At 39.8% G+C, this 27,374-nt stretch overlaps 2 long non-coding RNA genes across 2 annotated transcripts in view; both read left to right on the top strand.

Moving 5' to 3' along the window:
* LOC117936232 overlaps positions 1 to 1,062 on the top strand; it is a 22,272-nt gene extending 21,210 nt beyond the window's left edge. The window contains exon 3 of the long non-coding RNA XR_004654908.1: positions 1,051 to 1,062. This is a non-coding gene — a long non-coding RNA (uncharacterized LOC117936232). The remainder of the gene's footprint in view (positions 1 to 1,050) is intronic.
* Positions 1,063 to 10,928: 9,866 nt separating this feature from the next.
* Positions 10,929 to 27,374, top strand: part of LOC117936238 — a 24,351-nt gene continuing 7,905 nt past the window's right edge. The window contains exon 1 of the long non-coding RNA XR_004654910.1: positions 10,929 to 10,940. This is a non-coding gene — a long non-coding RNA (uncharacterized LOC117936238). The remainder of the gene's footprint in view (positions 10,941 to 27,374) is intronic.

Here is a 27,374-nt window from a genome sequence, read left to right as displayed (position 1 = left end):
GGGGGGGGGGGGATAACCCAGGGAAAAGAGAGGAGAAAAATTAGGAGGGATGGGGGTGACAGATGGAGGGAAGAAAAGAGGACAGTGAGAGACAAATTGGAAAAAATAGACTGAACTATACATAGAAAGAGAGAGTAAGTTGAAGAGATGTAGTGAAGCAGAAGGATTTATGATGGATGGAGGGATGTTAGGTGTGATGAAAGAGGTGAACCAGGGATGAAGAGAGGCAGATGGATCATCATGGCATTACACTGGAGTGTGAGTGTGTGCGTGAATATCCACTTTTCTCTTCAGCTATGTGTGTTTGTTAAACTCTGATTATTGTATTATCAGAGCTCATTATGGAGATTATGTGTATTACCACTCAACAGGCCTACATCGGCTTTTAATGACTGGCTGTTAATTAACAAATGATGGCACAGGCGCAAACAGTCTTAACAGATGCACATACTGTACATATGCACACATACACATACTTCTTCTCTTTCCCTCAGTCAGTGTTCCTGGTTTTGTTTGCTCTGTCACACAGTTGTTTGCTGTTCACGCTGTGTCAACATGAATGGCTGCACAAAATGTCATGACAATCCATTCAAAAGTTGTGGAGACATTTCAATCAAAAACACAGATCGTGGTCGTGCTAGAGTAAAATTCAGGCAATTTCCACGTTCAGTAGAATTTATTTTCTGAATATTGCCAGTACACCACAGAGCAGCATTAACTAAATGAGATGATAGAACAATCTTACATTTATCATCTAATAACTTAAAGACTGTTTAGATAATACATTTAATTTCTTTACAATGATAAAGTGATTTTCTGTTAATGGATTTGCTTTTTTGGGTGCTACAACAATAATCCAATTGCAAAAAAATAATCCAGCAAGCAAGATGGCAAACCCTAACCGTCACCCACCATGAGCATTAGTGTAAGGATAAGTGCTGAAACATTGAATAGGTAAAGTATTTATCTTTACCTGAAAGTAGCAGTATGAGTGACAATATAACCAGTTATTTGTAAGAGCATGTTGGTCCTGGCTGGTGCTTCGATTAGACAAATGATTCTTAAATATTGTGTTTTGTGAATGTACATAAGACTTTAAAATTCCCAGAAAAACAACAAATTGGTAATAGAAACAGTGGCTACTAATGGCAGTAATAATGCTAAACTTTTAAGCATTTTGTTGAAATATTAAACTCCTGAAACAAAAAACACACGTGGAGAAGAGTCATAAAGTCAGTGAGCAACATACCTTAAGTCTGCTATTATTAGCCACATGTCATACCAGGCTAACTAGGGCTGTGGCATCAAGTATATAATATTAACTAATGCTGCATTAAAAAAAACATATTTAATAAACCTTCGGCACTCTCTGTAAAACTGCTTCCCTGGGGATCTTGTAAAATGTCTTAAATTTACTTCCCTGGTGTCCCTCACGGCTCATACAAAGGCCCATCTTTTACACCTTGACTCCAACAACTCAAAACCTTTTTGTTGAAAACCTGCTTTTCACTCCTCTATCACTTTGATTTCCATCCGCAAACATTCAGCTGGATGACTGCCCACCACCTCTAACTCAACCTTGCCTGAAAAATGAGATATTGCTCCTGCCTGACAAATGCTGTCTTCTGCAAGACCTCTCTATCAGGACTGACAGCACAACAGGGACACCTGCCCCGACTGGCAAGAATCTCACTTGTGATTTTTAGCAGCCACTTGCCATGCAATGCTTGCATCACAGCCACATCTTCTTCCTCTTGCCAGACCCCTGTCCGCCTATTTCCTGTTTCAATATAACTTGTACTTCAGTTTTATTGCATCTGCATTCTCCAATGTCACCTCCAGCCCTCCTTTATCTCCTAGAGGCAGCTCACAAAAAATTCAGAAACCCTGGTTCTGCTGTACAAGTTGCTAAGTGGGCTGCATCCCCCTGTATACCTTCATGACACGTGCTTAGCTCTTCCCTCCCAGCAGACACCAGGCCATAACTCCACTCTCAGCTCGACTCCTCTCCCTCCAGGCACCTTGGTGGTGAAATGACATTCCCACCTCACACAGAAGTCTACTGCTTGTGTGAAAAACTAATTTCTTCCAGAAACTCCACATCTCCTTCTCTGAGCTTCCCCGGATGCTGCTTCAACCTGATAATTCTCCTGTCATGTGGGGAAAAATCCTTTTCCACCTTGTTCTTATTTTGTTTCTATCTAAAAAACAGTTTATTGTGAAGGTGCTGCTGTTAGATAATAATCTTCTTCTTCATCTTGGGGCTCCAATAGAGAATTAAGGAGAGGATGGACATTAATTAGCTATACTAGAGATACATTGGTGAAGCCATCAGTTTAAGTGAATTGCCTGTTTGTTCTTGCAATCTAGCTCCCTGAAAATGAGCGCAGTATGGCATACAGATCTAATTGGGCTCTCAAGTGGATTAAGAAGAAACATTAAATGAATAAATATATGCTTAAAAGACTATTGTTTTTTCTGTCCTCACTGGTGCAGCATAACAACCTGTATACACAACATTGACATACATTATAAAGTTTTTGTATTGAGAAGGAATAGAATTCATTTGGATTCATGTTTTTTCCACTGGGCCCAACACAGTTCTTTAAGCTTTGGTTTGGTCCTTACTAATCTAGCTCAAAAGATGTACATTCAAGGTAGAGGCTGGGGGTGTGGCATAGACCAACTGCCACTTTGCTCAGTTGAAGTCCATGATGTCGCTCTCTCATGAGGGGGCCAAATTCTCTGGGTGGGCAAAGCAGAGAAAGGGTAGGCAACCTTGCCCCTTATGACCTAATGCGGAAATATTCCAGATCAGCCAATCTGAGCTTTAATTTTGTCAAAGGCAGAACAGGAAAACCAGGGCTTGGCTTACACCTATTACCATTTCTAGCCACTGGGGGGCCATAGGCAGGCTGGGGGAACGCATATTGATTAATATTTTTATCATATTAAAAAAACTCATAAAGTGACATTTTCATGCCATGGGAGCTTAGGGAGACCAATAAAAGTATTTTGACTTTAAGCATTATTTTCCCTTACAGCGCTTGGAGATAGCTCTAGGTCTTCACCAAGTCTCTGTAGACAGCCCGGGGTTTACAAACGACAAAAAAAAATAAACCATGCCCACCTGCACCACAAACCAACCAATAACCGACCAGAAGGGTTTAGGGGTGTGTGGTTAGTGTACAGAAGCACAGGAGAAGGGGAGGAGATAGGATGAGGAGGAAGGAGGGGCAAGCTAGTGCAGTTTTGTGTGAAAATACTTCAACAAGAAGTAACATCACCCAACATCGCTTTGAGCACCTTTTAAGATGATTTCTTATTGTGAGATGATTTATTGATGCTTTGTCACTAAGTACATGAAGTAGTCTGGTGGAGTGGCTGCCTGCTTAGCTAAATACCATGAAGAATAATAAAATGTGTTTTGTAATTTGGGTGAACGGATCCTTTTAGATTATAGCTAGAAAGTAATTAAAGGGGAGCGCAAGTTTATTGCACAGTACATTATCTGGAGCTGCTTAGCATAAGAAATTGAGAGAGTGAACAAGATTGATAGATATATAGATAGATAGATAGATGAGAAGCAAACCACATGCGAAGAAGAGAGCAACATTGCTGTTAGTAAAGTCACAATAAGGGATGAAGGAATGACAAGAATTGAAGAGTAAGAACAGAGAGATGAAGATAAGAGGGAGAGAGAATAAGAAAGAGATGAGTGTGCTGGCATTTGAAGTGAAGCGATGATGAAAGATTTAGACAAATTGGCAGAGATGGGGAGAGAAGAGAAAAACCTTTCCTATCTGGCAAATAGGGGGCAGTATCACTCTGTAGCATGTTCACAGTAAGTGTGTGTGTGTGTGGGGGGGGGGGTGCTGTGAAGACTGCAGGAGGGAGGGGTAGGGATGGGTGGAAGGTAGACAGAGGGATGGATGATGGCAAATAAAGAGAGAGAGAGACAGAAAAGGTGGAGTAAAGAGCGGTAGGAGAGACAGACAACAAAGAGACGGGAGGGGGCAGAGACGGAGGAGAGATACAAGAGAAGTACATTAGTGCCAGCATGGAAACACAAACCACTGCTTATCTATTATCATTTCAATACTGCCAATCGGATGAGTGTTTGCATGTTCTTGCATCTGTGTTGTTATGGGTTCTTGTGTGATGTGCTCAGTTTGTATCATGGGTTGTCTGTCTATGTGTCTATAGGCATTTGTATCTGTGCATCTGCATGTGTTTTTGTGTATCTCTGTGTGTATGTCTGTGCTAATGTTTGCATTTGTGTGTGCGTGCGTGAACATACTGGCAGGGGTTTAAGGAAATGTTTTTACTGCGTCTGTCCTTGATATGCCCAGCTGAATACAGAGAGCTTTTAAAATGGTATTACACCACAGAACCAAGGCCCTCTTGGAGGCTTTAACAGCATTTAAAGTCTCCCTGGGCAGTGACCGTACTAACAATCTGAAGCTTTTTCAGATGCTCATGCAAGAAAACCATTGGTTTACAAGAGGAAATAAGACTAACACCTTCATCTTGACAACAACATAAAAGGCCTGGCTTTTACAAAGCAGCCTAATTTTTACGTAAAAAAATCACCTTAACATCAATAAGACCATGTGACAGCATCCACTAAGATTTCAATTTACCCTGAAAACCTTTTTTTTAAATTGAAGGGCAGTCAGTTTATTTGTAACAAGGGGTTCTACTCAGTCTGTAAAACCAGTTTTTTTAATGTCTTCTGTGGCCCATAGCAGGAGCTTTGTTAATCAAAAAACACATACTAGGTTCTCCCGTCAGTGTTGTTGATCAAGGCACTGGCTCAGATCTGGAGTTGGTCCCCGGGCGCTCTAAATGGCTGCCCACTGCTCCCTTGGCAGTGTCGGGCAAGTTACTTCCAGTGATACATTATAGATTACAAGTTACTGTCATTTGAGAGTAGTATTATATTATAATATTAATGGCTCTGATTATAATGCGTTACACTACTTTTGCATTACTTTTGAGTTACTTTCAGCAAAATAACAGGGGAAGTTTGACTTGGCAGATAGTTTATGAATTTTACCACCAGATAAATAGTCTCCTCTTTATCCACTTCAATACATCATCAATTATTCATAATGTTTTGTATAATTAATATAAATATGCAAATTAACTAAAGCTATAAAAAATAGATAAGTAAAACGTACAATAGGCGAGAAAATGAAAATATCTTACAGTTGTGTTGAAGTATGGCCATCCATCCATCTATCCATCTTCGTTAGTATCGGGTCGCAAGGGGAGCAGCTCCAGCCCGGGGGATTATGTGTAAAATTGCAAAAGTTCCTTTTAAAAATAACCTTAATGACAAGCTTGGGCTTGGATACATCTAATTTTACTGAAAATACTATTTTCCAAACTGGAGCTTTGAAGTTGACAGGAAGTCCAGTATCCAGAGTTGTGTAGTTGATCCATACTGAAGACTAAAAGTGAAGATAGGTCGGCCTGCATTCATTTTGACCATCCTCTTTTGATCCATCCCTCACAACTCACCACACTTAAAGTTTTTTTGTGATTGCTAAAGGACAGTGGTCACAACTAAAGCCACGTGTGTAAAACTCTAACTATGGTCTGCACTAGCAAAAGTCACCTGAGATAAACCATTCACATCACTTGCAAAACTCCTAAAATTAATAATTTTAAGAATTATAATTCTAAGCAGCACATCTCTTCACACATGTCTCAACACAGGCTCAGGGCTTCGAAACAGAGAGCCACTATAAACAGTCCTCACTAAGACAACACACACTTTCACTCAGAGCACACAGAGAAAAACACGAGCATCAGACATCAGACATTTTGTTTTATCCTTATATATTTAATAATTATGGCCTTCACACTAATCAATATTTTCTTTAAAGAGTGATAGTCTTTTACAAGATTTTTTATTTTACTGTACACCAGTTTTAAAGTATATTAGAAGGAATAAAAATCAGCAGTAATACATATATATGTATTTTTGTCTTGTCTGTAGTAATTTACATAACTAGAACTAAAAATCACAAACTACAGGTACGGTATGTAACAGTAACAAAGAACTGTGAGGCTAATCCTGCCTCTCTCCAGCATTAGGCTACAAGTTCTCATCAACACATTTGATGTCCACTCTTGCCATGCAACGGCCTCATCTATAAATACAAATAAGTGTGGGATTTGCATTTCCTTCACCGCCATTACTTTCTGAAAAACAGAATGTGTGCCGTTCTACTATAATAAAGGTACTGTTGTTCACATTTTTAAAGCTATCTGTGTAACCTCAGACATCCAAGAGTCTCCACCAAATAAGCACTGGCTTCTTTGTAGCAAGTACAATCTCTAGACTCTCTATTGCGGCATGCAATAACCACAGACTGTACTTTACAGTATGTACTTACTGTATATGTTGGTTATGTTAATTACATATGCTCTATATCATGAGCCCTAGCACTCTCATTATTCAATTTGTGTTAATTCCATTACAGTGGCTGTTTTTGAAGAAGTGGCAGATGATCCCGTTTTTTCAACTTTGTATTCAAGTCATTATAGAGATGGATTCTTTTTATCTTGAGTTTTTTGAGTGTGTCTAATGAGGAGTATTCATTGTTAAGCGCGCTGTAGAAATAGATGCAGTTGATTGACACCAGCCCTTTGGAGCATTGTTTACATCTCTTTCATGGAAAGTATTAAAAAAGATATCCAAAGCTGTTTTTATTTCTCTGAAATTACACTGCATCACTGTGCTCAGAAAATGAATTGACAGCACGCACACAGGTGTGTAAATATGCACTTATATGGACAGGTGGGAACCATGCATACGAGAATGCATACCACACATCATCCTTATGTATGTGTGTGTAGGTGTATGTGTGTGTGTGTGTGTGTAAAATAACAGCCACCTGATCCCTGTTATGACCATCTGCAAACCCACCTGCTCTTAGCTCGTATATTATTTTCTTTTCATCACTTCTCTCATCTGTTTCCATCAAGCAAAACTGAAATACAATTTCTAATATTCATTCTTTCAACCCCTTAGTCTTTCTGACTCTTACACACACACACACACACACACCAACAAACCCTCAGTACATATCAGATGGTTAGGCTGATCTAATAGAGAGCAACAACACAGATGTCAGAACAGCTGATCCCATTCAACATGTCCGTGGGCAGTCCGTGAGTGTGAAAGAAAAACGCAAGAGTGTTAAGAGCTACAGGCAAGTGTGGATTTGTGCTACTTTTGCATGTAATGTACTGATTCATCTTTCAGTGTTTCCAATGGCTAAGACTCAATTCAGCAAACTAGGCTGGTTTTATCAAAATATTTAACACAATTCAACAAAACCACACACCCAAACTCCAAAATGTCTCATATATCCTGCAAAATGAAGCACTGCAACCAAATTATAACATTATAATAATCAAACTTTTGCACCAAGTGGCCCACACTTCATACATACATTATTACCCGATTTTTATCTAACCAACTACACTCTGTTGGGCATAAGGATAAGCACTCTCATCTCCAATATGCTTGCCATAATAATAAAATAGTTCAAATTGTAGAAAGTTCTCCAGATTGCTCACATGCACAGACGTGCTGTTACCCTAACCTTTTATTTTTCAAAAAACAAGTCAGTGCAACATTTGCAAAGCAGAAATATTTACATTGGACTGAACAAAAATATGCTCAATTGATATTTTTGGAAATCTTCTAAACTTAAGTTCATAGGCTTCACCTTAAAGAACTGAGGGTTACTTTAAACGCGATGCTGAGATAGATGACAACCTGCTTATTTTCTAAGCTTATTTCCTCAAATAAGCATCATCCCAGAATCTTATTTGACACCATTAATGCATTAATGTCTCCTTCTGGCCCTCAAGCTACTGTGTCATCTAAATTGGACTGTAATGAATTTCTCCACTTCTTTGTAAATAAGATCAGAGATGTTGGGGCAAACATCTCACCATCACTTTCTCAGAACTCTGCCTGTGACTTGTCTCCCGCTCATTCTTGGTCCACTTTCAAACTTGTGACATTACTTGATATTGCCTCTTTGTTACATACTTTGAAACCATCATCTTGTCCTATGTGTCACTACTGTGCTATTTGTACAAGCTTTTGACTCCATCGGCCCCTGTATTGTTGAGATGCTTACAGTTTTTTCCTATTGCTAACTCAAAATTTTGCAAACTAGTCTGGTTTAATCAAAATACGGAACACATTTCACAAAACCACACACCCAAACTGCAAAATACCTCATATGTCCGGCAAAATGAAGCACTGCAGCCAAAACTACACATAGCATTATCTAAATCAAACTTTTGCATGAAATGGTGCATACTTCATTCATATTACCAGATTTTTGCCTAACCAACTACACACTGTTGGGCATAATAAAAAGCACCCCCGTTTTTAGTATGCTTTGCTATAATACTAAATATGTTTCAGATTGTTCAAATGCACAGAAATATTTGCAGATACACACACATGCTGTTAAAACATTATTTTATGTTTCACGATAGTAAACAAGTCAGTGCTACAAATGTACAGCAGATTTATTTACATGGGGCCGAACAAATATATACTTACATAAAACAGTAAGCTGAAAAAGAAAATTTCAGAAAAAATATGTAACAGTAAAAAAAAAAAGAGGCAAGAAAAATAATTGCCGGGACCTTGCCGGGTTTGGCCACAACGCCTCGTCAACATCAAAGGCAATATCTTCCACTGCCAGACATCGAGGGAAGAAGCACCATGAGTGCCTCATCCATCCCTGAATTGCACCCACATCAATCTCATCTCATGCCTCTTCCATGGCTTCCAAGAACTCTTCTGTGGGGTTCAAAAATAATGTATGGTGGAAGGTATTGCACGAGAAATGTTGAGTGGTCAGCAAACCAGTTTTGGACTGCGGCTGCACGATGAAAGCTCACATTGTCCCATACTACAACGTACCGATTTCCTTGATTGTCTGCATCAGCCATATGCTCTGTTGGTTTGAAAATGTTGTGAAGTCTGGCTAGAAATGTAAAAATATGGGCTGTGTTGCATGGTCCAAGGTTGGCATGACGGTGGAGGATAACATGCATGCTGGAGATGACAGCGTGCATTGAGATGTTTGCACCATGTTAGCCAGGAACCTCTCTAATGGCTTTGTGGCCAATGACGTTTCTCCCCCTTTGTCTTTGCTAGGTTGAACCCAGCCTCATCTATAAAGATGAACTCATGTGGGATTGCATGAGAATCCATTTCCAATACTCCCTGAAAACAAATAACACAAATCCATCAGTATGGTGTTATCCTGTACATTGGGAAACAATGTTGCGTGTAGTGTACTGCAGTCAATATAGTACTTACATCCTTACATGCTCGTCTGACCTCTTTGTTTACTTGAGAATTTCTCTCACCTTATAAAGTTGTTTCATTCCGATTTGGTTTCGCTGGAGAATGCAAGCCAATGTGGACAGACTGACTCGTTGAATGTTGTTGAATAAGGTGTTGTCTTGGAGGATGTGGCTTTGAATTTCTGGTAATCTCAGTTTATCATGTTCCAAAACCAAGTTAACAATGCCAGCTTACTGTGCCCCGGTGAGCATTCGGCCCCTTCCTCCACCATGGTGTTGTCTCAGACCTTAAAAAAATAAAAAATAAAGAAATAAACAGGGCTTGGACAATGCAGCCTAAATGTTTTTCCCCCACAGTAGAGTATATTGTACAGGAAACTTGTATAGTTCATGAATGGCTTATGTCATACACTGGGTAAACAGGCGTCACCCAAATGATGCACTATGACATGGGGTCTACTGCATGTGTACTACATCAAAAATGTTGGTTACATACCTGTTCTCAAGTCTAAAAGTCCAGATGACAGAGGCGACAGTAAAACGGCTCAAGTTTGGCTGCACTCTCTGTCCAGGCTCACGCATTGTCAGCCCAATGGTTGATGACATGATCTACTAAGGTTGCTCTGCTTTTATTTGAAAGTGTTTGTCTTCTTTGGCCATGAACTCCTCTACCTGCTCTACCCCTACCTCTCAATCTTCCTCCCCCTCTTATTCTCAACCTCCGTCTTCCTCTTTGTCTATCTCCAACGTCGTACATTGTTATTGTTAAAAAAAGGTGCTCACCTGTGGTTTTTTCATAGTGCTTACATTGTGATTAGAGTGTTGACAAATAACAGTTGAGGTGTTTGGCAAGTTGGCACATGTAATTGGCCAATTAGCTCATTTGGTGACATTTTGAATGGCAGTGTTTTGAAATGGCAAACATGTGACTTTATGTCAGATTGTTGTGTCTTATGTAGGGAACTGTGTTCAGTGCATTTAAAAAGTGCCATTTTGAAAGGCAAAATGTGTGTAAAGCAGAAAATGTGTTTAGATGTTTGGAGACTTGAGAAGAAGTTTTGCTGTGTGTCAGTTTAAATTATTGTGCTGTGAATGTAATTTTAGTGTGTTAGAAATTGGAAAAAACTGTAATACTTCATCTTAACTGGTGTTGTTCCTATTTATTTATTTTTTTGAATATGCCGTTGTTAAGCCTCTACTTAAAAATTCTGGTTTAGATCCCCTACAACCTAACAACTATAGGCCAGTAGCTAAACTTCCATTCATATAAACAATTTTTAGAAAAAGTTGTAGCAGAGCAACTCACCCTTTTATTAGAGAATCATGAGTTTGACAAAGTCTGGTTTCTGAAAAAAGCATTTAAAGTTTCTAGTGATATGATGATGTCTGCTGACTCTTAGGAATATACAGTTTAAGACCTTTCCTCTGCTTTTGACACAGTTGATCATAACATTATGATGAATAGATTTCGTGGTTGGGATGTCTGGATTCGTTTAAATTGGTTTTTATCCTACCTTTCTGGTAGAAGTTTTAGTGTTTATGTGAATCAGATCATGTCTGAAACTAGAGCGTTGTTGTGTGGGGTACCTCAAGGTTCTGTCTTGGTACCTATTCTTTTCCTATTTTACAGATTTCCTCTAGGAAAGATAATTAGTAAATTTAGCAATGTAGCTTACCATCCAAATGCAGATGATATCCAACTGTACTGCTTGTTTAAGGAAACTGAGTTCTAATCAACTGTTTGACTACTATCAAACAGTGGTTATATGGTAACTTTTTTGCTTCTGAACTCAGATAAAAACAGAAACACTAATTATCGCCCCCATTATTATTAGTCGAATCACACAGCACATTGGTGAGTTAGGCCTGTCTGTCCAGCCGAGCTAAGGTGTTGTTTTTGATGTCCTTGCAGCGCCACTCTAAACAATTAGTAAGGAACTGTTTCTTCCAACTAAGGAATATTCCAAAATTAAGAACACTTTCATTTCTTCATGCTTGGATTGTTGCAACAGCCTTTTTACCTGTTTGAGTAAGAAGGAGCTTTACCGTCTCCTGGCTGTTCAGAACTCTGCTGCTTGGCTTTTAACTCACATTAATATAAGAGCAAACATAGCACCTGTTTTAGCAGCACTTCACTGGTTTGAACATGACAGGTGGTTACATTTTCATGTCCCACATGAAGATATATTTACAAAAAAGTAATGCACTGTAATTTGTATGTGGTCCACGCACTTATTACTTTATGCACTCCATTGACTGCCGCTGTAGAAGACCATGATCCATGATGATGAATCCAGGTAGATGGATTGGTCTCAAAACACGGTGGCTTTCAAGCTGGTGAGCGGAGTTCATGTCCCAAAAGAAGTTAAAGGAAAACACAAGACTTTCACCCATTTTATGTGGCAAGAGTACTTTAGTGAGTTTTTATGAATGCCTTGATTATCTCTGTGAATATTTGTTACCATTTGAGTCAATTGTAACCAACATGAATTCAAGTTAATTGTAGTCTTCATTTTCCATGAAAGGCCCACGGCAAACCTTCTACAGCTCTCTCAAGCCTCAAGAGTTAATTGACATTAAAAGATTTTAGTTGCAGAATAGACAAATATGTCAAAGGGTAAGACTTGGTGATAGGTTTGGCAAATTGAGATTAGACACTTGATAACTCACAACTGGCTTGCGTACAGTATGTGCAAATGGAGTTATGAGAAAGCTAAGAGGCCAGAAGGGTTGCATTTAATCCCTCTATCACCATAATCCAATTTACAGGTATCACCTAAGAATTCTGTTCAAACAGACGTGTTACATCCAACACATCTGTATGTGTATAACTTGAGAAAAAAAACCATCACACTTACTTTATATAGCATGCATTTGTATGCCTGTGTGAGTGCACTTTGGTTTTCAGATGTACGTGTGTGTGTGTTTATGTCTGTGTCCTTGATTTGACTGGACAGAGATTAGAGTGATAGCCTCTGATGAGAGTATGTGCTGTGTGTTTGTGTGTGTTTGTGTGTGTGTGTGTATTGAGGTGCCCTTGAGGACAATTACACGGTTAAAAAAAAAAGATGGAGAAAGAAATGGTCTCTCTATCCTCGAGGAATGTGTTTGTTTGTGTGTGTGTGTGTGTGTGTGTGTGTGTGTGTGTGTCTGTCTGTGTGTGTGTGTGTGTGTGTGTGTGTGTGTGTGTGCAGGTAAAATGTAAATACCACTCCAGCATCCATACACCTCTTCAGGAATCATAGAAAAAGGCTCTTTATCACTAAAGATTTGGGCTCATAATGATCAGAGGTAGGCTCTAGGCAAGGCAAGGCCCCTTTATTTGTATAGCACATTTCAGCAACAGGGCAACTCAAAGTGCTTTATGTAAAACGTTAAAGAGCAGTTGAAAATGATTAAAAAATTTAAAAAAAGATAAAGTACAAAAATGAAAGTTACAGTGCAGTATAAGAAATTAATTATTTAAAGTAAGGCAACTGAGAGTTGAGGCGGACCTGCAGTATTCTGGGAGATTGTTCCAAATATGTAGAGCATAAAAATTGAACAGCACTTTCCCCTGTTTAGTTCTGACTCTGAGGAGAGCAAGCAGACCTGTCCCAGACAACCTGAGAAGTCTGGGTGGTTCACTAGCTATCTAGATCTAAAACATATTTTGGCCCTAAACCATGTAGTGATTTATAAATCAGCACATGTGTTTTGAAATCAATTCTTTGAGGCACAGGAAGCCAGTGTAAATAGTTCAGAACGGGAGTGATGAGATTTACTTTCTTGGTCTTAGTGAGAACTCGAGCAGCAGTGTTCTGAATCACCTGCAGCTGTCTGATTGATTTTTTTTTTATGGAGACCTGTAAAGACACAGTTGCAGGAGTCAAGTATACTCAAGATGAAAAGTCTACTGAAGCAACATTTTCTTAATTTGGCTGTTTTAGGTCTGTGTCCTTGACTACACCAAGTTTTCTGGCTTTGTCTGTTGTTTTTATCATTGTTGTTTGAAGCTAAGTGCTGACCTTTTAATTGTTCCTCTTTTGCTCTAAAAACAACACACTTAGTTTTTTCTTCATTTAATTTAGGTTCATTAATAAAAGTTCTAGCACATCCAGTTATTAATTTGTACAGTGCACTTAGTCAGTTTTTGTGTTGGCCTATAGTTCCCAGGCAATAAGGTTATGTACATTTTAGTATCGTCCGCATAACTATGTTAACTTGTTTTGTTGCATTCCATAATCGGAGCCAATTGAAGCATGCAGATGTTAAACAGAAGTGGCCCCAGAATGGAGCCCTGGGGAACACTGCACGTCATATTTGTATGCTCAGATGCATAATTACCTATAGATACAAAGTAATCCCTACTCTTTAAGTTTGATTCAACCCAGTTTAGTACTGAGCCATAATCGGTCCAGTAATAATCTTGGTTGACTGTGTCAAATGCAGCACTGAGATCAAGTAACACTAAGACTGACTTTTTGCCACTATCTGTGTTTAAGTGGAATTCATTAAACACTTCAACAAGAGCCGTCTCAGTGCTGTGGTGTTGTCGAAGACCTGACTGGATGGCATTAAAACTGTTGTTTAGTGACAAGAAAAGATTGAGTTTTAAAAAAAACCCTTTTTCAATGATATTACTTCCAAATACAAGGTTGGATATTGACCTATAGTCGTTCATTAGTGAAGTGTCTATATTGTTCTAAAGTAAGCAAGATGATTGATGTTTGTAGAGAGCCGCTGGGATGATTTTCAAGGATACCAATTTGCCTAAATGTTAACAAATACAGGATACGGTCTATAAACATAATGTTATAGACTTGGGTGGGACCCAAACACAGTCATAGACAGTGTTGGTAAGAAACTAGTATTTATTTTTCAGATGATGGAGACTGGGCTGGCGTAAGCATGGATGGGGGAAGAGCGTGGCAAGCGGAGGTAGCTTGGAAGCTAGGTGGTTTCTGGCAAACAAGCAGGGAGAAGCGAGGTTGGCAGTCGGGTGAGTGAGGAACACAAGGAAACATTAGGGATCTTCAGGATGACACAGCCGTAACACTTGGAGTTTGAGATTTTCAGATTTAAATTTGATCCTAAGACATTCCTGGAAATTCACAAGACATAGCGTTTTACCAGTTTCCACCAAACCTGTTGTTCAGCGCAGGATAAAGCTTGACTGATGTTGCACAGGTGTTATTTTTACCTCGCAATCTGCTATCAAAACATTCACAGTGCGTGATTTGACAGCAGATAGAAAACAAAGAACTGAAGTTAGGGGCTGTCTCAAAAGTGCATGTTTACTACAAAAGAGTTTTATAGCTGTCTTATTTTTTCATGCACATTGTGTTAATCTGGCCCTGCTCTCATTGAAAGCACAACCTGCCTCTTTTAATTTACCAATGCACAATTGTAGCTTTTTTTTATCAATAGCTTTTTGATAATTATGGTTTTGTTTTCATCATAGACCCTTCGGACCATCTTAACATTCACCCGGGTCTCCTCCCTCCCATTATATACACAACTTCCAATCTTAAAAGAAAAAAAAAAGCAAGCAATATGACCATTGTCATTCTGACTTGTAAATTGAATACATTCCTTGAACATGTAATATTCCTGCAAGCAGGGAATCTTATCTTTATAAGAAGCTGATCAATAAACACGATTAAATCAAGTGAGAAATTAGTTTCTGTTTCATTAGAAAGACAGTCAGAATGACTAGAAGAAAAAGACTGATGGAGGTAAATTGAGAGTGAAAAAATGAGTAAAAAAAATAGGTAGCGATGGGTACAATGATTGAACGAAAAAGGAAAGGAAAGAGGGGATATAGGGGAGGGAAGATTGAATCAGAGGACAAGGTGAAAGAGTGTCAAACAGTAAAAGTGAAGGCAGATAAGTACTATTAGATAGAGAGGTAGATAGAAAAATAGATAACAGGAGAGAGTGATGTAGAGCTGGAAGGAGAAATAAAAAGAGGAGCAAAAGCGATTGAATTTGAGGAGAAGATGGAAGGGTGTCAAATGGTATTATTGAAGGCAGATAAAGATGAATGGATGGATGGATTGATGGATAGACAGACACAGGTAAGCCTAATGAAGCAGAGAATGAGGCTACGCAAAGGGGGAGAATAAGATGAGGCTCACCATACGATGGAGGGTTAGAGGAAAAAAAAAAAAAAAAAGAGGAGTGACACAGGGAGGGAGTAAATATGGGTCACTTCAGACAAATGAGGATAAGAGGAGTATAGGCAAGCTAAAGATGAGGCAGAAATGGGGTCACTGGTGTTAAAATGGAAAAATGAGGGGAGGAAAATGAGGGGAAGATGAAAAGGGAGGTGAGATGAAAAGAAGTTGGGTGAAAGAATGGAGAGAAGAGAGGAGTCTAGGTAAGAGTGAGAGACATGGCTGCAAAGCAAGGACAGAGAAGGAGAAGATGAAGGGGAAACAGCTGTAATGAGGAGCAGAGAAAGAGGAAGGACAACAGAAAATACCAACAGGATTGTTTTTTCTATTTCATTTTACAGTGGTTCACGGTCTCGTGGGGATTAATCCCATTGACCCTTCTTTATGTGCCACCAGCAGGTTGATATTTGTGGTTTTAAATGGAATGTCTGAACAATGTAGAAGAGATCGCCATGCAATTTCCTGTCACTATGAATTATGTAGTCTATATCTATAACGTTTTGGGGATGTCCCGCCATTTTTGGCCAGATGTCCCGTTGCCTTCCGCTTTTTATTAGTGTTGGAATTTTAAACTCCGGTTGATTCATGAGGACTACGTTTAACTGCTACTCAGATCTCGGCAGGGTAAATCAAAACAGCTAGCTAGACTGAGCTAGCTTAACTCAGATCTGTCTGAGTTTTCTGTTGCACGACTAAAACAATCTTTGAACGTACACATGTTCCAACCAAACAAGTTCCTTCAAGGGACTATTTTGCAGTGGCATCGTGGCTCTGTCCAGAACTCAGTGCTTCCCACAACAATTGTGATTGGTTAAATGAAACCAATAAACCAGAACATGTTTTTATCCCATCTTGTAATTCTGTGTGGACCACCCAGACAATCTTCCGCAGCGCTATGGAGGAAGGTCTGGCAATGTGAGACTGAATTATAAGACTTTGGTGATTGCTTACCTTTTCATCCTGCACCATCGTTAGTTAAAATTCTTTGACTTTTCCAATATTTTATGATAAAATTATAATTAAACATTATAAATTATAATAATATACAATACATAATTAAACACAGTGGACCAAGCTTTATGGCAAGAAATATGCTTTCATATTAGAGATTCATCCAGCAGACATTATTATCATTCTGCCAACTGACAACAGTTCAGTCTGATTTATGAAAATTATCTGTCTTCTCTCCCACAAGTCAGATGTGAAGGCCTCAACTTGTAGAGGTAAAAAGAAAGAAATACTCTAAACTAGGGCTGAAACGATGCATCCTTCCAAATGTTAAGTTTAAATTAAAGGCCTACGTAGAAACAACGATTCCATTAATTAAACCACCTAGTTAGAAAACAAAGCTTCTTCAAGTCAGTAAACAGTCTCGCAAAATGAGTTATGATTATAATCCTCAATAAATCATTGCTAAGTCAACTGTTAAACCATGAGACCAAACACTTCTTTTGATTTTGTATTACTTTTAGTCAGCTTTTAAAACTTTAAAACTTCCTCTTTCAGCCCAGTGGTGACATTAATATTATTCTTCTCCTTTTCAATCTCTCCTTTCATCATAGTCTTCCTCCCTCCAGATGCCTTTGCATTAAAGCTAAACTAATCACTGATTCCCTTCTAAAACAAACACGCATATGTATTCAGCACGGCAAAAAAACACTGGGACCAGAAGACAGCTTAATCGTGTGTGGGTGTGTGGATAAATCAGTGTTATTTAGTGGTCCCCCCCAGGGAAAGTGTTTGAGTGTGTGTATGACAGCCTCAATGTAAGCAGACCCTTTTCTAGCATGTAAAGTCAGATGGGACATCTTGCATTTGGAGACAACACACACACACACACACACACACACACACACACACACACACACACACAAAGACTTTTTCTCTGAGCAAGTACACCTTCAAATACACCTTCGGTGGTATACAGTATGCATGAGCGCACACAGACTGGAGGAGCTACACATAGTGATTTACGGTTTGCATTTGTCTTTCTGATTCTTTTTTAGCATAAAAACAGCAGCGACTGGTTTGTTTGTTTTTGTTTGTTCAGTTGAATCTCACATTATGAATTCCCCTTTATTCTCTTTTTTTTTTAAACTTCTCCTGGCCATGAATCCCTTGATTGACCTGCAAGTGTTCAAAATTGCATGCATGAACTGTTTGCTCAGTCAGCCCAGTCTCATGGCAGTTTGTTAAATGGTGACATTATTTATTCCATTGTTTTGCGTCCAGGGACACAATTGTCTCATTTTGTTCGTCATGGTGAGAACAAATTTTAAACTCTTTTATTAAAATAGGAAGCATCTTTCGTGACAACAGCACAATTACGGTGCATTGAAAAGCCGAAAATCTGCGTAAGGAGGTTGGTTGGGGTGGTGGATGGGCCAAACAACAGAGGACTTTCACCCTGGAGACCGGGGACCGTGTCCCACTTGTGAAAGTCCCTTTTCCCCGTTGTTCCTTTCCTAACCACAACCTTCCCGTTGTTAGCGTATCCTGCATTTGTTGGCCGTTGTTGTCACCATCTACCACATGTGGTGTTTCATTTCCCCGTTGTTGCGTCCCCCTGAGACAGCAGGTTGTGTCCCTGCAGCTGCCTTTCCCCGTTGTTCTTTCCTAACCAGAACTGTCTCGTTGCCAGAGGTGGGTAGTAACGAGTTACATTTACTCCGTTACATTTACTTAAGTAAGTTTTTGAAAAAATTGTACTTCTAGGAGTAGTTTTAAATCACTATACTTTTACTTTTACTTGAGTAGATTAGTGAAAAATAAACTGTACTCTTACTCCGCTACATTAGGCTACAATGAGCTTGTTACTCGTTACTACGCTTCATTGTTTTTACCCCAGCGTACGTCTGATTTTAATGTTTTATTTTGACAGAGAGAGAGAGAGTCTTCCGCTGAAGGCTCTACCACGTGACTGTGCTTAACCAATCACACGTCGTTGTGCAGTCACGTGACCACACTTGTTTCAGCAGCGGGACAGGTTAGCCCATAGACATATAAAGAAGTTAGCTTTACAGTCGTAGAAAAGCAAAGACGCAGAATCAGAAGTCGCCAAGGCAACGCAGACCAGGAGGACCCCCCCCCCCTCCTCGGCGGCTCGGCCTCACAGTGAAAGCATGGTTACCTTAGGAAAAGTGCGAAACAGCAGCTCCGTTATGCGGCGTCTTCTGTGTCGACCAAAACAAACGGACATGTGAGCGTTCAAAAACTCAACATCTAAGCTGAGGTGACGTAGCGGTGGTTCTAGTTTTTGCTGTGGAGAGGTGGATGTTTGTCTTTTAGGTTACATACAGTATGTTTTACACATGCAGTATCCATCCAAATTTGATGTGACAAGTCTCTCAAGTAAGCTAATTTGTAATTAATAAATTAATTTTAATTTATTTTATTGATTGGATGAACTATAATTTGCCTAAATATGATTATTTTGTATTTATGTCTGATTGATGCTTGTGTTAAGAAATAAATCAGACGTTACTCAACAGTTACTCACTACTTGAGTAATTTTTTCATCAAGTACTTTTTTACTCTTATTCAAGTAATTATTTGGATGACTACTTTTACTTTTACTTGAGTCAAATTATTCTGAAGTAACAGTAATTTTACTTGAGTACAATTTTTGGCTACTCTACCCACCTCTGCTCGTTGCTGTAGCGAATCCCAAGTGTGGCGGTCCGTTAGCATGTGAATTTAATTTCCCCATTGTTACAGATACCATGGCTCGTGTCCTGGCGGCGTGGTGACAACCACGAAGTAAACAATAAAATTGTGTCCCTGTTGATGTATCAGTAGATCAAAACACCGTGACCATCTCACAAAGTGCAGTGAGATCGGGTTGGTGACAAGAGGAGTATGTGCAAGAAGCTACTAGCAACCAGCTGTGACACAATAGCTTCTGTGTTTTTTTTTAAATGGTTTAGCTGCGATGTTGTCAGCTGTGTGTCTGCCTGGCATAGTGTGTAACGGTTAAGTGTTTCAATTTCTAATCTTATAGCCAGTACCATTCAAGTGGAAGGGGTCAGGCGCCAGTGCTAACGCTAATGTTATTAGCCTCAGAACTGCTCTTGCTTGTAACTTTATTATAAATAAGATATGTGGTTTAGGAATATTTTACAATACAGTTTTTATCCAAAACACTTTCAGAGAGGATTTGAATTTCTATTTTTAGTCTTAATTCTTGTCATCTTGGTGCTAGTGAATTTCCTTTGGAGCTGGCTAAAACCTCTTTGGGGGGGCACCAAAAATCCCTCCTAAGCAGGAGCTCATTCTCTCTGCTCCTCTGTCATTCCTCCATCTCTGTCTGTACCTGTCTCTTTTCTACTTGATATGTCACCACGTCTTCAAATCATGCTCATGTCACAATATTCAAATCACACCATGCTCTCCTCATGTGACATGTTTTGTGTATCCTTTTATGACGTGGTTGACGTAATGTGATGTGAGATGCCTTTGTAGTTGTAGGAACATTTCGTGAATGGGTAAAATTAGTTGACCTTGGAAATGAGAGTGCTTCCTATTGGCTGCCTAGCAAGAAAAGGGAATTTAAAAAAATAGACCGTTTTCCACAGCAGACATTTTGAGCTGCCATTAAAGGAAAAGCACAGGTGTTACAAATGCACACTGACGATGGCTCTGTTCAATGCAGAGCCATCATGCACGAAACCAGGATGCTGAAGTCGAAGCAGCTACATTTAATCATACATATCCATCATCCGTTTTTATTATTTTCACCTGTGAGTTTTCTAATGTGAAATGACAAAATGTCTTCTGTGAAAAAGCCTACTGAAGGGAAACCAGTTTTGTTGCCTTTAAGTTTTGTAGGATGAAGATCTCTTTTTCTTCAATTTAGATGTTCAAACATTTGGATACAGTCATGCGATGCTTAATTTCTCAAGCTCTCATCTTGTCTTGCTTTAGTTGCAGCCCCTGAGCCTTTGGCTACGGTAAACAGAACTTTCACCGAGGGAACGTGTGCATGCCCATTTGCATTTGCAGAACACCCAATAGGAATGCTCCCTCTCTGAAATGACTTGTGATTGGCCAATGTCTCCCATCACGGATAGATGGTTGGACGTCATGGTTTTTCTAAGGACTGAAAACAGAGCCAAGCACGAGATGCAGTAGTCTAGCTTTCTCTCGGACAACTTGAATTACAATGTGGTTAAAGATTATGGAATGTTTGCCCAACAACGCCAAAAACAAGAGTTCCTACCCCCGCTTTAACTTTAGACATCTTTCATTTGAAATCTATTTTTTAAGAGACAGGATCCATGATTGATTTATACATTTCCTAACACTCAACAAACTACACCGTGACAAAATAAGAAGTTGCTCACTGTCAGTTCTTAGCACCACCCAATTTATTATATGTTAATCTCAGCAGCTGTAATGTTACCTCGTAGGCTTTGGCACGTTTGCTTGACATTTCTAGTGATCCAGTACTTTCGTCTGACTGACATCGAGGCAAGATCCAAATCAGCATGTTTCGTCACTGACATATCTCCATGGATTACATGGATTTTCCTAAAACTAGAAATCTCAAATCCATTTAAAAAAAAATATATATCAAAATGTATTCATGAAATGACCTACTTTGCTGGTTCCTCTCAAAAGTGCTCACAATTATCATTCAATGCACAGAACAGCTAATATTACATTACTTATGTCATTTGCTTGCTGGGACATAATAATAATTTAGGACTGCAAACAAACACCTATCATACTTGTATGGTTATTGTCTCCGGTTACTGGGAGTTAATTCACCCCAGCTTACTGATCACAAGCGTGAATTCACAGTGGCCATGGAAACACTCTTTTAACTTCCCTTGACTTATGGTGGCTGTGAGCTGGAAAAAAAAATGGTTTCATTTCTTTTCCACGTCATTTTGTGAAATCTTTCACAACCACATGAGGAGAAACCAGAGGTGGTTTCATTGCTACACACATACACACACACACGGGACAGGGGATATTAAGATGTATCTGGTCATTGTCGGTGGCGAGAAAGAGATGGAGAGACAGCAGAGAGTGAGAGACATAAAGCTATAAAGCTGAGTTTGGTTATCAGGTAGTTAAAGGTCAAGTTTAAAATAAATCCCCTTTCTTCTTCCTTTTTGGTCCCGACCACTTTTCTCTTCCCTGTCTCTCTTCGATCTTTCTTTCTCTTTTCATCCCCCCTTCTCTCCTGTCAGTGGTAAAAGTCACAGCACCTACGCCCACCATAACAGCATTGATGCCTGCAGCAAGAAGAGAGGGAGGGTGGGAATGAGGAGGCAATGAAGTGAGAGAGATGGAGGTGATCATGAAAGGAGGGTGAACAGTTAGAGAGTTGGGGGGATGGAGGCTTTGGCGTTACATAACATAGCTCTTAGAACCCAGATTTAGTCTGGAGGTCCATAAGAATTAGCTGTATGCAAATGATGTGAAGTTAAATAACAGTCAGGTTTTAGATAACTGGAATTTAATCTTTCACCACAAACAAAAGACCTTTTTAGGGATTTTCTTGGTAAGAAATGTAGAGAAAATGATCTTTGTGATGTGGGTGAACTGGCCCTTTAAATATGCATTTTCCAGGGCATTTTAACACGAATATCGGTATTTTCTTTTTAAGTGAAGAAGTTCAAATACCTTGGGGTCTTGTTCACCAGTGAGGTGACGAAAGCGGGTCGGTATTACAGTCAATTTATCGCACCGTTGTGACAAAAAACGGTCAATTGTCGTACCTACCCTCACCTATAGTCGTGAAGGCTGGGTCACGACCGAAAAAACCAGATCCAGGGTACAAAAGGCCGAAATGGGTTTCCTCAGGAGGGTGGCTGGCGTCTCCCTTAGAGATAGGGTGAGGAGCTCGGAGTAGAGCCGCTGCTCCTATGCGTTGAAAGGAGCCAGTTTAGGTGGTTCGGGCATCTGGTAAGGATGCCTCCTGGGCGCCTCCTTAGGGTCGTGTTCCAGGCACATCCAGCTGGGAGGAGGCCTCGGGGAAGACCCAGGACCAGGTGGAGGGATTATATCTCCAACCTGGCCTGGGAATGCTTGGGGGTCATCCAACCAGAGCTGGTTGATGTGGCTCGGGAAAGGGAAACTTGGGGTCCCCTGCTGGAGCTGCTCCCCCCGCAACCCGATACTGTATAAGCAGACAAAGATGGATGGATGGATTGGTACTTTCTACTCCTTACATTTTAAAAATGGTGTCATTACTCTGGTTTCAAATAAATTACCATCATCAACACCAAATTGGATCTAATTGGATTGGGATGTACGTTGCACTTGACACACCACTACAAGACGCCTCAATAGATTCGGTGGCATTCATTCGCTGTTAATCAGTGCAGCTTAATGGCAGAAACATTAGCACATTGTAGAATGGACGGCGACATGATGGAAAAAGAAAGCAGAGATCACAGATATTTGGCAGACAAGCAGCAAGACATTCCCAAACAACCTTGGCCTTATCTGAGAGAGATGTTTGAGATTGTAGGGATCAAGAATGACTCCTGGCCAATATGCTGTAACTCTCAAAGTACAGGAACATTTTTAATTAATGTCTGTTCAGTGATTCATATGTTATCCATTATTTTCTTTCCAGGAGCCATAAGTGAGCACACACACATACATGTAGATTCCTTTAAATGTTAAGGGGAAGATCAAAAGAGAGAAACTGGATCTGCAAATTCTCACAAAATCCCAACAGAATTCACATCTTGCTGCTCAGTCCGAATCTTTTTAACCTGGAGTCCCAGTCTCGGTCACAATAATCATAAATGTGATGTTTTAAGCCTATTGGCAGACAGACATTTAAAATGTTAGCAATGCCATATGAAGAGCCTGTTTTCCATGTACACTGAAGTTTCTCACCATGCTCTCTACTAACATTTTTGTGGTCCAGGTAGCTTTGCATAAAATAAAAATCATTCTCAAGGCTACTTTTACTTTTATACTTTAAGTATAATTTACACAGTACATTTCCAAGTCTTTGCCTTTTCTTGAGTAAAGAAGTTAAATCAGTACTTCTACTTTTACCAGAATATTTTTAACACAAGTATCTGTACTTTGTACTATTTGAGTAAGGAAAGTGAGTACTTTTGCCGTCTCTGCCAGCCAGTCAGAAGGGGAGTGGTGGCCTACAGGTTAAGGTCAAAGAAGCAAGCTTGTGACCGGGAATCTGGGTGGGGAAAGTGAAAGCGCACTCCCATTACCACCACTGAGGTGCCCTTGGGTGGAGCTGCTCAGTGGCCAGCCAATAAGACTGTGGTTTTACTGGGCAGCATCCAGGTAAGAATGTGTAGCTGTGTGAATGTGACAGGTCATCGTTGAAAATGAGAATTTTTTCTCAATCGACTTACCTGGATAAATAAAGGTTAAATAAAAATTACAGAAGCTGAGAATGAGGGCATGCCACGCTAGCAGCTAGGGGAAAATTACACAAAGTGAAGAGCATTTGTCACAGAATTAAAGGGTGGATTACTAGAGCTGTATGGAACAGTTTGTGAACCGTGTTTTCTGTTGGAGATAGTGTCATTGGGGTGGACCTTAGGCTTTTTCACTTTTTAAACCTATAACATGCACAAAAAATATACAACACAATAATGGTACGGCAAAAAGCCTAATATAAGTAACTTAAACAAACAAGAAATATACCGTGTTAATTCACGGTTACCTTTGATTTTGAGTTTTGAATATAAGGACGTTATCTAATAGTTAGCATATGTTGAAGCTTTTAGTATGGCGCTAGTGCCAAGGTACGGTTAGCGTAGCATTATGCCTGTAAAAAGGAAGAAAACTTTAGCCTTGCTCACGCCAAAGCTGAAAAAAATTCCTACCAGCAAATAAAGCTCATAAGTGAACATTTGTTTTATCCATACACACACAGATGTAAAAGTAAAAAGTTGGGGTTTTATGGAAAGTCTTGCTTCACATGAAGGTGAAGTCTGCCATTGTAATCCATCACACATTTTGTCAAATTGAGCAAATATTTCCAAGCTTTCTGATCTGTGTGTGTGCTGAAAAATAATCCGGTGTTTACACAGTCCTGGCTCTGTAAATGGTACTAAGTACTATTCTGTCGTTCATGTGTCAGGCATTGTTTTCCCCTTCTGTTGTTTCCGCTATCTATTTGGCAAGGGCACCGTCACTGCACAAACCCAAAAATGGTCATTTTTACATTTCTGTTAAACTAAGGCCTAAACCGCCAGGATGCAACCTTGTTACGACAAAAACACACCAAGCTAAACGTGAAGTTTGGCCTTTGGCGAGCTGCCAGGCAAAGTCTATGGGAAGATGCAGCAGCTGTTCCGAGCTGTAGCTGTTTGATTCTGGGGCAAAGTGTGGCAACACTTAAAGTTGGGGATAGTTTAACATTTGGCAGGATTGTGCAGCCAGATAACACCCATAGTCCTGTGACTCCTGTGATGTTGCAAATAATTTCTTGAAACACATGAGCATGCCTCCCGGCTGCAGGTTAAAAAAATATATATAAATATTGAGGAGAGTGGCACTTTGCCGCTGTTTATTGAGTTTCCATCATTTTTTCATTTTGTTAATGTACCATCATAACAAATGATGCCAGGAGCAAGACAACAGTTTCCTGTGTACAGTATAATCCCTTACTCAAAATAAAGTAGTGTAGTACATGTATATGAGACCAACTCAGTTTATAGAAGGTTATGCTGTACTCTACAGTCTTGTGACTTGTGGTGTATATGCGCCAGTCTGGACTGGATGTGAAACTGATTCATGAACGTGTCGCCAGCCTCGCCTCAGCTCGCCTTCTCTCCATCATTCCCAGCCTGCTGGCTGCTGCTCTAATAAACAATGTTTTTTTTATTTATTTAATGCACGTACACACGATTAATGTGTATGATAATTAGGTGGGTGAAAAATGGACACATCACAGTGTGCTCTGTGTGATATGCTTACTGTATGCATGTTTTAGTATGCCACTCATAATAGGTGCAGGTAGGAGTTCATCCATCACCCCTATCATTATGAAACACTCACTGTGTGCTGTGGCTGTATGTGTATCTATCAAACAAATTATGTTTTTTGGCCAGGGTGTATGTTCTCTGTGAATCTTTAGATAGTAGCTAGTCCACACAGCATTCTGAGATCATTGGCATTTCTTTAAACCAATCAAAATCGTCTTGGGCGGTGCTAATCACCAGACAGAGCCACGTTGCCACTGCAAAATAGCCTCAGGAAGGAAGTTGTTTTGGTACATTAAAAAGATGTTTTAGTCATTCAACAGAAAACTCAAGATTGGACAGATAGTCTAGTTAGCTGTCTGGATTTACCCTGCAGCGATCTGAAGAGCAGTTAACCAATGTCCTCATAAATCACCGAGAGTTTAAAATGCCAACACAAAGAAAGTGAAAGGTAATGGACATCCAGCCAAAAAGAGGGATATGCAGCGGAATTTCTTACGTTGCCGGAACAATCCCGGAAGTGGAAGGTTGTGGACATAGACTTGCCTACTGGCAACTATGACTAAACAGTATTGTGAAAATGTATGGCAAAATTGCAGGGGTAAACGTTGAAGAATCATCATTCCTTTACAGAGCCAGAACTATGACGAAGGCCAAAAATCAGATTAGATTAGATTAGATTCAACTTTTTTGTCGTTAGTCACAAAGCCAACCTTAATGGCCGGAGTCACCCTTTCTCCTGTGAACACAGGGTGTTGCCATCTGGTAGCAGGTACATTTCACCAAGGTGTGTCACCAAGAGACGTAAGAGCTCATTTGTCAATGTAACCATCTGTTAATAGCTTCATGTAATTTGCCCCATATGAATATTAGTACATTGGTATTTTTTGCTGTGTGTAGGCAGTGCTGTCTTTTATTCTCTCCTGGCTGGAAAACAAATTGCCCCACAAAGCAAAAGTTGACTTAACCACAGTAGCTTAACTTGAAACCTCAGCTCCATTTGTGCTTGCTTTTTTGTGACTGACGAGCATGGGAATCAGCTTGTTGTGATAACCTTAGCATATTTTGCTAACCACGTAGGGTTAAAAAGTTACGCTCGGAACCAGTGAACATGCCATGTGTTCTGCATATGACTTCGTGCACCAGACAATGACCTCCATACCATTACGGTTTGGGACGAATACTCAAACTGTTACAGCCCTGTTAAGGCCGTGACATTTGGTCCTCTGAACTGAAGACAGATTTAGCAACTGCATGGCCTATTTCTCACTTGAAATGTTTTCAGAAACACGTTTCGGTGAACTATTTTAGTCAAATATGAGATTATATTCCAAACAAGCTGCCATGACAGTCTGGGTTTGAATTACCGGAGAAGCCAGACCCACGTGGCGCGTTTGTTGTATCAGCTACTGGTTTTCATTTTTGGGCAACAATACAGATTAGTGTCTCCTGCTGTTATGAAAAAGTATCACGTCTCATCGCTTTGATGGATTCTGAGGCACTTTTTTGACAGACTCGGGAAGACTGATGAGTCCACCTGCCTTTTCTGCCAATGGTCGGCCGTCTGGTTGGTGTGTCATGGGCTTTACACAAATGCAGTGTAACATCAGCAAAATAATTAAATCTGTCAAAACAACCCCAGAATAGCATCAAGCTCAATTCAATAACAAAAGCATACTATATTTAGTGTGATGCTCAGGGACTGACAGGCTATTGCGCCTGTACTGCAGAACAGATCTTCGTTATTGTTTTCCATGGAAGTCTGTCCATATGCACTCCAACTGAAGAACTCTGCAGGGCAAATATTCAACCTCCAACAAGGTGTTACAGTTGGGTACAGAATGGTAATGGTGGGTCTGACAAAACACTCAATGCACTCTGTGCGTGTGTGTGTGTGTGTGTGTGTGTGTGTGTGTGTGTGTGTGTGTGTGTG

This window comes from Etheostoma cragini, chromosome 20 (assembly GCF_013103735.1).
Source record: "Etheostoma cragini isolate CJK2018 chromosome 20, CSU_Ecrag_1.0, whole genome shotgun sequence".
In the NCBI taxonomy this organism is placed as follows: Eukaryota; Metazoa; Chordata; class Actinopteri; order Perciformes; family Percidae; genus Etheostoma; species Etheostoma cragini.
The sequence above is the reverse complement of the archived record's forward strand: the minus strand, read 5'-3'. Positions and strand labels throughout refer to the sequence as shown.